General features: G+C 46.4%; 1 protein-coding gene across 7 annotated transcripts in view; it reads right to left on the reverse strand.

Moving 5' to 3' along the window:
• clocka (clock circadian regulator a) overlaps window positions 1-12,536 on the reverse strand; it is a 51,564-nt gene that overhangs the window by 25,778 nt on the left and 13,250 nt on the right. For 5 of the 7 annotated variants that reach the window (XM_042056981.1, XM_042056973.1, XM_042056979.1 and 2 more), the window contains exons 2-3: window positions 2,831-2,908; window positions 1,917-2,206 (exon numbers count right to left, since the gene is read on the reverse strand). The gene's annotated coding sequence lies outside the window, so the exon portion shown is untranslated. Of the gene's footprint in view, window positions 1-1,916; window positions 2,207-2,830; window positions 2,909-7,237; window positions 7,346-7,465; window positions 7,640-12,536 lie in introns of all 7 variants that reach the window. The other 2 variants (XM_042056974.1, XM_042056975.1) reach the window with 2 other exon arrangements.

Genomic DNA, 12,536 nt, shown 5'->3' on the forward strand with positions numbered 1-12,536 from the left:
AGAAATGTACGATTTTTCCCATCTTCACCGACCTTGTCATAAAACTTGTTTAAATGATCATACGACACCTCCTTGCTGCTTTGTCGTCTACATCAGCCTTTCTCACTTCGTTGACCTGAGGCCCAGTATAGGCATACTTTGGGGTCATAGGGCCCACCTACATGAACCCCCCCCCCCCCCCTCCTCCCACCCCCCATCAAATTATCATAATGATATCAATTATTATCATTTTTATACTACATTGATATACATGCACTTCAAAACAGTCCATGTTTAAAGTGCTAAGATTGTTCACAAAAGTTTGTGAAAACATGCACATCAGAGTACTGCTTTACTAATGTAAAATGCAATTAGGCCTACAATACTTTCATTGTTTTTGCATTGTTGCATGATGCTTGCATGAGAAATACTTCTCAAAACAACAGCAATTATATGGGTGCCTTTTTGGGATGTTTCCCTCATGCAAGCATCATACACTGATAGAATATTTATATGCTATTTAATTACATTTCATTTGAATGCATTCAGGAAACACAATACCAGCTTTTGTGAATGGTAAATGGCGGATCAGATCATGCGTAAATAACTGATCTGGAGATCTTTAACTATCTTTAACTAAGACTAATTAATAGCTTTTGGCTGACGTTATTACTTAATGCTAGACAGTGTTTTATATAGTCTGTGCTCTGTTTTTTATGGAAGTTACATAAATCCACGTCGTTCTATTAAATGTCGTTTCATAATTAAATAGCCTTCCAATAGGTTGTTGAAGCTTAGCTTTGCTACCAACGAGCACACGCGTGCATTGAATAAATGCTCTACCACGACTTAATTCTATGCCTCTATGTTTGATGACACCAAATTAACAAGTATTTCCTACTAATTGCAGAAACGTTTGTTTTCTTTTTCTGTCCGCGGTTCCTTGATCAATTGCACAACAAATTATAAGACGATGCTCCGGGAATAATTTCACTCTGCAGACCAGCATTGTCCACGTTGCGGACCGCGGCCCATAGTTTGAGAAATGGTGACCTGCATGCTGCCATATTAAGGCCTTTTACGGTGTTTTAGCCGGGTTTTCGCATGGAAGGCTCTGTAGAAATCTGGCACCCTATTGAACGAAGTTAAACTGAAAGAGCGTGCAGACACCAGAATGAACGAGTTCACAGTAACGTTCATCAGGCAGTAATACAGTACGTTCAGTTCACGTTCGCTCAAAATATGAACGAGTTCATTAACTTTCGCTCAATGAACGCATTCAGGCACAACACTGCATATAAGTATACTAACGGTACACCTCCATAAACTTCTTTTTTGGTAAGGATGTCCAAATATACGCAATGATAACTATAATGCTAACTGTAAAAACATACATTTTTAAATATTGTTGAAGCTAATAAGAAGGGCCACATCCACAACACACACTGTAACTACAACATGAACAATAATTCAGAATGTTTTTTTGAACAATAGCAAGGCTGACAGCCAATCAGTATCAATTGAATTTTTGGCATCACATTTCACACATTAACGCCCATAGAGAATATTCCTGATGACGCACAAGGCAGCTTTCTAAGTAATTTTGCTGGGTAATGTTCCTGAATGTTTCCTGACTATTGTTTTTTTCTGGCACATTCCCATTGATATTGGGCAACATCTTTCCTTTCTGAAGAACTTTACATCAGTAGGCAAATTGTCATGATCATCCAATCAGAACGAATAGAACCAGTTATATGGTTGCCCAGCAACACTGCTCGAAAACTATGCCCCATCACCCCCTTCAGAAGTTTTTCTCATTGCTGGTCAGTGTGGACGCCCACATTATTAGAGCTGTGGTTGTCTTTGCAGTGATGGTCAGCAGTGTGGACAAGCCTCTAGGTTGGTTGTTAGTGAAGGTGCTGGGAGTTCAGCCTCACCTCCAGTCCAGCCGCTCTGCCAGAGGACGAAGATCTTGCAGCAGAGTGAAGATCTAATCCAGGTGAGAGGGTGGAGGTGGAGGTGGCTGAGATCCGTAAAGGGGGGGTGGGGGCTGGGGGCTGGGGGGTGGACGGGGTGTGTGGTAAACACCCCCCCGGATGTGATCAGGGGTGCAGTGTCTCGCTGGGGACAGGTCAAAGGTTACCCGTGCTCAGAGGGGTCCTTGTGGAGGCGTGGTTTTCCGTCGGGTGTGAGAGTGAGGAGACCACATGACAGCGACACACCAAGCCTGCAGCAGAGAGAGAGAGAGAGAGAGAGAGAGAGAGAGAGGGGAAAGGAGAGAAAGTGCGAGAGAGAGAGAGAGAATGGGGTGGGGTTGAGTGAGCGAGAGAGAGAGGAAAGGAGAGAGAGAAAGAGCGAGCGAGAGAATGGGGTGGGGGTGTGAGAGAGAGAGAGAGAGAGAGAAAGAGAAAGAGAGGAGGAGGAAGGGTGGGAGAGAGGGAGAGAGAGAGAATATCTTCAGTTAAAACATCTTGCCATGTTCACTCACCTAGGGAAATGCGTGACTTAACAGCCAATATGATCGAACACATCCACTAGCCACAGCAGCATTAGAGTGTCAGAACAGAGAGAAGCATTCAAGAAACAAATGAGACATTTGCTCAACAGAGCGTATCTCATTATGAAAATGTGCATTAAAAAGCTCTAAAACATCCTGATATACCTCCTAATCAAGTACATTAGAGCAGAATGGATTGAATTTGGAGGATTAAGCAGCACAGTCCACTTTCCAGGTCAGTAGTGCAGAGCCAGCTTTGAAAAAAAAAAGGCAACTGAAAATGGCACCTGAATAAATGAACATTTCTCTCTCTTTCTCTCTCTTTCTCGCTCTCTCTCCCTCACACACACTTACCCATCACATGTTCTCTGAAGTGCTACTGTGGCTCTGAAGCATTTGTGGGGAGGCGTTTCAGGTTTCCTTGTTTCCCTCCTGTGAAAGGCAAAAGAAAAAAAAAAAAAGAGTCAGGTCAAACTTTATCCTTCATCCCCGATGCTTTGCTAATGGACTGAAACGCTGCCATGGGAGGCCCGTCTCAGGCTTGACAGGCATATGGAAGCCATCGCACAGCACTGGAAATACCCCCCAGCCTCCAGAGACACACAGAGAGAGAGGGGAAGGATACAAAAAAGAGAGAGTGTGTGTGTGTGTGTGTGTGTGTTTGTGTGTGTGAGAGAGAGAGAGAGAGAGAGAGAGAGGGAGGGAGAGAGGTGTCTGTGAGTAGGAGGTGGGTGAAAAGTAAGAGTGTGAGGGCAAGAAAGTTTGTGTATGTGTGCACTCACAAGTGTTGTGTGTGCGCGTGAGTGAGTGAGTGAGTGAGTGAGAGAGGCTGTGTTACTATGTGTGTGTAAGAAAGAAAGAAAGAAAGAAAGAAAGAGAGAAAGAAAGAGAGAGAAAAACCCTGCAACCCGATATTTCTTGCAGGAATGCTTGTGGTAAACTCCTGGGGGCAAGACTGCCGGTGACAACCCAGATACAGGAGGTCCTCTCAGTTACTCCCTCTCTCCTGTCTCTTGCTCTCTCTCACTCTCTCCCCCCCAAGAGACACCCTCCTGACATCCACAATGCTTAAACTATCAGAACGGAAACGGAATCCAACAAAACTCCACTGAGGCTGCACAGTGCACCAGCTAACTTCCCAGGCCACAGGGCACCACTTTCAGTTCTCAGAAAGCCCCATATAAAACAGCAACAAAGCCTTTTATACCCACACACATACACAGAACTGCGATGCGAACTCAGATGAAACCAGTCAAGTCAGCCATCTTGAAAAGAGCGGGTTAGCAACAGATCCTCATCTCTTTGGAGATCACAAGGGTGTGGTGCGAGTCAATTGAGATTACAAAATAAAATGTGCGCTGCGAATTACATATCAACCACAGACACACTGGGGACAATGGAATTTGGACCCGGCTAGACTGGATGTCAACTGTGTGAAGAAATCCCGACAATGATCTGAGCGCACCTCGGGGACTGTGCAGATGTGTGTTCAGAACAAACAGGCCATTGAGCTCGGCGGCTGGGGACAGACTGGCTACGATTTATGATCATTGAAAACCAACAAGCTCAGAAACGGCTTCAAGAGATGGAGAATAATGAAAGAGCAATGGAGTCAAAAAAGTCCGTAGACCTTGAAGCTTGGGAAATGGGCTTTGAAAACAAAAATCCGACACCAAGAAATCTTGGCATGGTTGCCCATTGGGCGGCCTGAGGGCACTCACACAAAATGACAATGAGGAAGAATGCTCTGATCCACATCAATGCAGCTCATCATTATGGACAGAATAGGACTTGGCATCGGTATGCGAGTGACCAAGCACAGGCTTCTATGTAGCTTTCAGTTCTTCTGGATGGAGAGAACGGTGTGAGGCAGCACTATGCCACATCTGGCCACACCAGCCATCCCCACTAGGCATCCAGGAAATACACTATGTGGTTCAGTGTTGTGGGATGGAGCAAAATGCAGGACAGGTTTTTACAGCACAAACTAGGCTATTGGTCAATAGGAACAGGTGGGTGGTGGAAGCGTAGTGGTTAATGAGCTGGACTAGCATGCAATAGCCTGAGAGTTGTAGGTTCAATTCCTGGCTTCCATCGTTGTGCCCTTAACTTAACACTTAACCCTAAGTTGCTCTGGAGACAATGTAATCCCTTGTAATATATTTGGCGTATGCATGCCACTTTGTATAGAATAAATGTAAAAGTAAACAGTTTTTATCTGTGGCAGCGCAAGTTTTAATCTTGTGATGAGATGTCTTTCAGGTAGTTATAGCACACAAGTTTTTACACTCTAACACTTACTGCTGCTTGAAGTCTAATGTTGAACAGAGGACTACACCCGGCATGAGTTCCTCCAAGCATGCAGTTTGCGTGTGTCTTTTGTGTGATCTTTATGATAACACACGCACACAACAGAAATATCCGCTGTCTGACCAGACAGTTTCACAAGAGCAGGGCTAGAAGAGGCCAGACTTCCTATGGTCGTAACGGTGGATTCCTACAGCTCAACCACTTACACAAATAGCTACTGATTCACAGAGAAGACAAACCATTTTTTACAACTTTTAATGCAACGTTCTTTTGAAGTTTACTTTGTTAGTGATTTTGTTTTTGACGGTAAATAGGCTTGGTTGTTAATCGGCCCTATCTATAGTACTAAGAATTTAACAATAATCCTGTGTATGTTTGAAATAGCTGACATGATGCAACAGCAGTGCTTCTTATGTCTTAACAATACTTGTGGTTTGTTTCTAAAAACCAACTGCTTTTTTTAAATTGTATCTGTCCACAACACCCTCTTCAATTTCCTCAACAGACATTCTGTCGACAGCATGGCTCTCTAAACAGCTACATTTCCAAGACATTCCCAATGTCATATGACGATGCTCACAACCTGTGCCTAAACCTCTGACCTCAAGATGACCTTTGGGTGTCACTTCTCTCTGTCGATATATTGCTTCTCTCTGCTGATATATCAGCCAGTTTTGAATCATTTTGACAATTATTGGACCATAACGGTATCCATCTCCTCACATGCCGATATTTGTTCAAATGCTCCCTCTTGTCTTGTGCAATGTTTGTGTGTTGCACTATAGCCCTATATTTCCTACTGAAAAATACTTCATACACGATATTCAAGATAATAGGGTATTTCCGAGTTCAAAAGATCATCCATTCTACATCCATTCCAAGTTTAAAAGAGATCCATTCTCTTTTACTTAGTGTTTCGGTAAAAAAATCAAGAGGATTCTGAAGGCAAGGTCACAAGGGGATCAATATGGGAGGTGCTAAACGTGGAAGAGCACTGAAAGCAATAAAGCCTTTGGTAAAAGCTGCAGTCAGTCAATTTGTTTCCTATAAGGCGTGAAGCCGCTAGATATTATGTCTTCCTGCCCAATAACCGTTGGATTTATCTGAGCCTCCGAGCGTAATGGCGGAGTCCTCTGCACCTGCCAGCCAGCAGTGACAAATCCCTTCGCACACAAAGGCGTATGCGCGCGCACACACACACACACACACACACACACACACACACACACAGGAAGCGTTGCGCTAAAACAATCTTCACACACGCCGATTCGGCTGCATGTCCGTCACAGCCTACTGAAGGTCAGCTATGTATCACCTGCTTACTGCTCGTGACTGATGACATCCTGACCTGCACGCTACTGAGACACAGGTACAGAGAGAGAGAGAGAGAAAGAGAGAGAGTAAACATACTCACACCCAGACACATAAAAAGCATACACACCCACACTCATTCATATCAGTCTTCACACTCTCCAGAGTAGATCCTCTTGCCATATTTTGAGCCACTGCATGGTCAAGTTAAAGGCCAGTCATGCAGACAACAACACACTCAGAGTTAGATCACCTCATTAACTGGGCAGGCTTTCTAATGGCCCTCATGTTGTTGGGAACTGAGCTAATCAAAACAGTGTGCTTTGTGTGTGAGAGAAAGAAAGAGCCAGGAGAGACTGATTGAGGAAGAGAGAGTGTGTGTGTGTGTGTGTGTGTGTGTGTGTGTGTGTGTGTGTGTATATTCCAGGAATTTGGAAACTTTCCATGGGAATATACAGGAATTAACAGGAATAATGGGGAATTAATGGGAATAAACTGGGAAATTTTAATATGACAAGTTAGTCTATAACAGGGAACTTAAATGTAGTGGACAAAACCCCATCTTGCAGCATAATATTAGTTAAAACAACCTACATTTAATTAAATAATTTAATTAAATTAAATAAATAATTAAATAAAGGTTAATTTCTACCCCGCATATACGTCAATCACCAATCAATTATGTTGTTGAGTGGCGTGGTGTATCTTGGGCAGTTCAGTGGTTTCAGTGTTGCTAGCTTAGCACGCTAGTAAACCATAGGCAGAGAATGGGATTCCCGCTAGCATGCTTGCTAGCTTTGTATGTTAAGCTAAGCAAAAACACGAACAAACAAATCATATTGCTTATTACGAAACAAAATGTTAATGTTTGTATATGAAACAGTTTGTATGAATTACCTAAAATTCCCAGTTAATTCCCGTAAATTCCAATTATTTCCTTTAATTTCATGAAAGTTTCCCATTTTGCAACCCTATGTCTGTGTGTGTATGTGTTGTTTGTTTTTCAGGTCTTTTTGCCTTCATCGATTATCTTCTACAGGATGCCCTGTTCTGTTCAGTTGAGTTTCAGTTTCTTTCAGAAAGAGAAAGAGATGGTGTGAGCTGTGGGAGCTGTGGGAGCTGTGGCTGCAGCGCATGTACCTCAGTCAGGCCCGAGTGCCCACAGGGACCCGGGTTCGAGTCTGACCCGTGGTCATTTGTCCGATCGATCCCACCACACTGGCTTACTGTCACTCATCACTTTTTTGTCTGAATAAAGGCAAAACACCCAAAATAAAAAACAGGGAGTCAGACAGAGAGTGAGAAAAAGACTGAACATTTTGGAGCTGAGGGCCAGGCTCCAGAGTAGAGGGACTCTACCATACTCACAAAGGTGTCACTAGTGAGATGGTGGGTGGCAGGAGGAAAGGTCATCTCCCACTAACAAGATAGGCCCCTGGGTGGGGTTGGGGCGGCAGAGATGGACACGACAGGGACCGCACCTAGACCTGCCTTCATTTACATCACACTTTACATTTACTTAACATTACACTGCAGCATGTTCTTCAAAGCACACACACACACACACACACACACACACACACACACACACACACACACACACACACACACACACACACACACACACACACACACACACACACACACACACACACGCGGCATGTAGGCACCTACCACACACACACACACAAACTGAGCAGCACACTTTCACACACAGACGCACACAAACACACACACACACTCCCAAACTCATATAGAGCAGGTCACAAGGACAGCCTATTCCTCAAGGCTCTGTTTCAAAGGGGACAAAAAAACCCCTGTTGCCCTTCATACTGCTGGCCGTGCTGGGAGAGAGATGAATAGCACTAAAGGCAAAGAGGCGACAAGAGAGAGAGGGAGAGAGATGTCATAAAACAAGACACCGATGTGTGAGGGGGGGGGGGGGGGGCAGGGGCCATGAGCACACTTGTCCCCCGAAAAAATGTGACATTTCACGAGCATGACTAGTAAAGACACAGTGTCACCAGACTCACCACGCTCCACAGGCAACATTAGCCTAGTGAAAAAAAGCGCACTTAGCCCATAAAAATGCCTTTGCGTGCGTGTGTGTGTGTGTGTGTGTGTGTGTGTGTGTGTGTGTGTGTGTGTGTGTGTGTGTGTGTGTGTGTGTGTGTGTGTGTGTGTGGTCGGTCTCTTGGCATTCTCCTCTTTCCAACTCACGCGACTTGACTCAGCCATACATTTATAGCAACTCTCCCGAGCGAAGCTGCCATGGCGAGAGCACGCAACAGAAGCCCTCAGTGTTCATGCAAAGCAGGTGACAAAACTCCAAGAGAAAAAAAAAAGCAGATCAAGATAAAGAATGACAAACAAAAAGGAAAGAAATAGATGCAAAAACAGGGTGGCAACTGAGATAGAAGAGAAGATTAATGTTAAGTGGATATGGCCACAGAGAAAGAGAGAGTGAAAAAGAGAGTGAGAAAGGAATGGAGAGAGGAACGGAGAGAGAGTGAGAGAGAGAGAGAGAGAGAGTGGAAAGAAAATTAAATTCACTTGTGGACAACAAGGACAGAGCTGCAACACAACAATGGGGGAGAAAAAAAGAATAGAAAACAAAGAGAAAGAGAAAGAAATAAAGATAGAGAGAGAGAGAAAGGGCAAGAAAAGGAAGTGGAGCAGCCATTGGGTTTCCTGCAGAGGCACAGTTGCCGATGCAGCAGCAGAGCTCACAGGCAGCGGTTTTGTAACTGTGATGTCAGTGGATGCTTCACTGACCCGCTGACCCAATGACCTACTTTCCACTCGCTTCCACTGCGCCTTAATCACCGCTCAACAGGCAGCGCCTGCAACCACAGCCAATCAGGACCAGCCCCGACTCATCGCTTGTGGCGGTCAGCCAATCAGAGATCAGAGCAGCTCACCGGTGAGACGGGCCTCTGGCCAATCGGAGAGGCAGCGGGTGAATGCCTGAGCCCTCTGGCCAATCGGACACAGAGCTAATGTGCTGGGCAACCGCTGCACCCAAAATGGAGGAAGTGAAAGCAGTATAAACACAGAAAGAGAGAGAGAGAGAGAGGGAGAGGATTAGATGAGAGAGAGAGAGAGAAAGAAAGAAAGAGAGTGGCAAAAAAAGAAAGATTAGTCTACAAAAGAGAAGTTAAAAATCAAAAACAGTATCAACAAGAAAGAGACAGAAGAATCCAACAGACAACAGACAACATACAACGCATAAGACAGAGGCCAGCAACAATGAAGACACAGAAAGGGTCAGAAAGAAACACTGGATGTGGATAATCTGCGTTGGCCATTTGTTGACCTGCTTTGAGAGCTTTTGCGAATGACAGTCCCCTTTTGTGAGTGCATAAGTCACACTGCTGGGAGTTAAGCTATGGCACACAAACAGACACAAACAGATATGCACACGCACACACACACACACACACACACACACACACACACACACACACACACACACACACACACACACACACACACACACACACACACACAGGCTCCCTCCTGTTGGCAGCGATCAGGCAGCTGGTTTACGACTAATTAATCTCCACACCCACCAAATTCCTCTCTGTCTCCAGAAGCAGAGCAGTGTCTTCCTCTGACGGCCGTGCAGGCGGCACAGACACGCCGCAGTGCTGAGGGCTGGAGCGCACCGTGACGCGTACAGTACACTCTGCTCCTCCATACTCTACTAATAGTGCTGACTAAAGAAATGCACACAGAATCCCGCAATATTCTAGAGTTTCTCATTCTTTTCTCTCTCTCTCTCTCCCGCTCTCTCTTTCTCTGTATCTCAGCTTGGTTTCTCTCTCACTCGTTCGCTGTCTCCCTCTCTGTCTCCCTCTCTTTCTCTCGCTGAGTTTATCTCTGAATCACTGTTTCTGTACCCCTTGTTCCATTTTGAACACAGCAGCTGATTCTCCCACGCTCACAACAGGCACTCTGTCCCAAGATTGGGGCCACTGCGTACGTAGGTGCAAACACACACACACACACACACACACACACACACACACACACACACACACACACACACACACACACACACACACACACACACACACACACACACAGACAGGTATTCAAGCTTTCTTTTGTCAGTGACAAAAAGACACCTTCTCTCTCCCCAAGATGACGTATACACCCATTATCACACCATCTTGCCTTTACTCACACACTCCCTCACACACACCCACAAACACGCCCAAGTTGGCAAAAAGTGTGTGCGCGCGTGCAGCGCCTCTTTTTGGTTCTTTCGGATGTAGGTCAACGCAGCTCTGAGGATGTGACTCACACACACACACACACACACACACACACACACACACACACACACCCATCCACACACGCAGACACTTGAGTGGATCCTCAACACCGTTCTGCACACATGCACATGCACATACACACATATACACACACACACACACAGACGCCGGCATGACAACAGTGCCTGTCAGCAACGCCATAGCAACCGCCCGCACCAGGCGGAGTAAAAATAGACCGGCTGAATTCCTCCACTGCGGCGACTCCGCTTTCTCCCTCTCTCCGCTCTGCTATCATCAGCCTGCATCAGAAACACCCCGAGCCCCCCTGCCCCATCCAGAGATGCCCCGATGCCTGGGCCAGAGAATCCCCTTTCCGTGCCTTCAGAGAGCCCCGGCTGCGTCTTAAAAAAATCACACGCTATGTTTAGGCACCGCTAAGCATCCTACGCTGACGAGCCTCGCTCAAACAAACCAGGCCCACCAGGGCTAATCTGGGAACGGGGGCTACTCCGCTACTCTGCTGAGGGGTTCCTCTCAAAGCCCCCCAGATCCTTCCTAGTGCCATGCGGAGAAGCACAATGCCTTGGCTTTGTGGCGGTGGAGGTGGTGGTAAGGAAGAGAAGGGTCTGTTGGGGCGTGGGGGGAGGGGGGGGGGGGATGATACGCGACTTCAAAGTGCAGCTCATCCTAAGCCATGCTACATCAAAAGAATCCCCTGTGACATTTCTCGTGTATGTTACTAATGGTTGAGTCAAGGAACTTGAGGGGATTTCAGGAGCCTGGTCTCTTGTGTGTTGGGGAGATAAAACTCATCCCCATGCCACCCCAGCCCACCCCCCCCCCCCACCCCCCACCACCACCCACCCAGGGTGCATTTAAGTAGTGGTACACCAGCGCCTTGACTCCAGAGAAAAGCCTATCACAAGGGACAGGGTGAGCCAAGAGAGAGAGAAAGAGAGAAAGAGAGAAAGAAAGAGAGAAAGAAAGAGAGAGAGAGAGTACATACAGAGAAGAGAGACCGGTTTCCGTCTAAAGGGCAAGCTTTTGATCGTCAGAGGCTACAGGCTACAGCAGCTCAGTGCTGGTAAAAACGGGACCAGGCATCAGAGAAAGGAAAAGTGCCAGGAGCCAAGAGCGGACTTGTAAACAGGCGACCAAAGCAAGGGAGGGAACGAATACGGAAACAGTCGGTCACAACGGCACAACGCACTTTCTGAACAGGAATGCCCTCCACACAAAAGGCACTCGAACAGGGAGCCATTTAAGACTGGACTGGAGTAGCTTAGCCTAGCCTACTGTTGTGTAGCCTAGCTTAGCATTCTTGTCAGGGGAAAGGTTGAGTTATCGTTGAGTGAGGAGACAGGCGAGGAAACCAGGGAGGATCTACCGCAGCGTCCATTACTTAAAGTGTCACCACGGAGCGGAAAGGGGGTGGGGCGCGGGAAAGTCAGGGGGGGAAACGGGGAACGGCAAGTCTGCTGTCACCATGGCAACTCCATCATCGGCCAGCAGCCGACGGTTAAAACCCGGAGCCTGTTAAACCTGCAGCATGTGCAGTCAGGCAAAGGACAAACGGCACACACACACACACACACACACACACACACACACACACACACACACACACACACACACACACACACACCTATGCCTATGTCAGTGCATGGTCTCATCTTGCCACAGAGATTCACAGACCATCAAGTCTGAGACCACGTCAAAAAGAGCCACTCAATAGGACACACACACACACACACACACACACACACACACAGACACACACAGACACACCAGGCCAGGCAAAACACAAACAAACACGGCTCAGCAAATGTGTCGAAGAGAAAGTCCCGACAGCTGCATCACTACTCACACAATACCCTCACACACAACTCTGAAAATATTTTTTTTCAACTGCAGCTTTAACTGTGATTTGAATTGGAATACTAAACACATCATAATGTCCCACACATAGAAGGGACAGGAACGTAGGGTCCAGAGGCAGTATTTGGAGGAGGAAGATGCATTTGAATCGTTTTACGGCACTCAAAATTTCCAGACACAATTTCATCTCCTCAGCCTCAGTTCTGTGCTTTCCCAGCGCTGTGTAGACGGAGTGGCCAGCTCCCAGGCTCCCTCTCCCTGCACGTGCCCGGTACCTCCAC

The sequence above is a fragment of the Alosa sapidissima genome, chromosome 12 (genome assembly GCF_018492685.1).
Source record: "Alosa sapidissima isolate fAloSap1 chromosome 12, fAloSap1.pri, whole genome shotgun sequence".
NCBI classification, from domain to species: Eukaryota; Metazoa; Chordata; class Actinopteri; order Clupeiformes; family Clupeidae; genus Alosa; species Alosa sapidissima.